We start from the raw sequence: 1,095 nt of genomic DNA, 5'->3' as shown, positions 1-1,095 counted from the left end.
TTTTGTATGGATTGGCATTAGTTATTCTTTTCCCCGCCATTTTAGTACTTTCTCTAGTTTTCTTTCAACCTGGCAGGATCGCTCTTGACCGCCCCTTTTGTAAGAGTATAATTGAATAAATATCTGATTAAAAGTACAACAGTGACGTCACTATAATCGTCACGTCGCGCGCGCGGAAGTAAACGCTTGTGCATCAACAAAAACATCTCTATGCTACAAATTCTATTATATGATATATATAAAGTAAAACAAATAAATTAGTTGGTCTTTATTATTTCTTTTAATATAATAATAAAAATGACAGAGCAGAAAAGCAGTAATGTTGGCATGCTATTACTTTTGATATTATGTGATATGCACTTACACTATCATTACGCATAATAAAAATTTAAAAAATATTTTATATAAACAAGACAGGCTAGGATGGGTGGTGTAACCGAAATTATTCTACATGCAAAAGTAAGTTGAAAATATCGAATAAAATTATTCTACAATATCAGGCAATTTATTATTTAATATTATATATGTACATTATACATATTTATTATTTAATATATGTACATATATAAATATTTTTGAAAAGTTAAAAACCATTTACATCTTTAAAATGTACTTTATATATTCTAGACAAAAAAAAATAGCAATCCATAGTGGCTTTACTATAAGTCAATATATGTTGTCGCCGTTTTTTCGCTGATTATCCGCCACTTTTGGCGTACATTTTCAATGGGAACTTATAAATAATCTGCTAGCGGTGCCTGTATGTATCCATGCTAAAAGTACCAGTGGTGTCTGTGTGTAACGTTAGGGGTGCTTGTACGTATCCTTGAACGATGCGGGGATTCGAACCCTGCGGTGACAAGCTGAGCTCTTTATACTAAGGAGCCACTGTGGATTGCTACATCTTTCTTTCATGAAATGAGGGGATATATTACATATGTTAAAAACTTTATAAAATTATAAATCTGTTTTTATACACAGGTAAAAAAGTATTACTTTTGCATGTAGAATAATTTGATTATTTAAATATCCTCCATATTGGTTATCTTGTTTATATCAAATATTTTTCAATTTTTACTTGATGCGTAATGATAA

Source organism: Wasmannia auropunctata, unplaced genomic scaffold, assembly GCF_000956235.1.
Source record: "Wasmannia auropunctata unplaced genomic scaffold, wasmannia.A_1.0 LD336078.1, whole genome shotgun sequence".
NCBI lineage: Eukaryota > Metazoa > Arthropoda > Insecta > Hymenoptera > Formicidae > Wasmannia > Wasmannia auropunctata.
Note: the sequence above shows the minus strand (reverse complement) of the source record.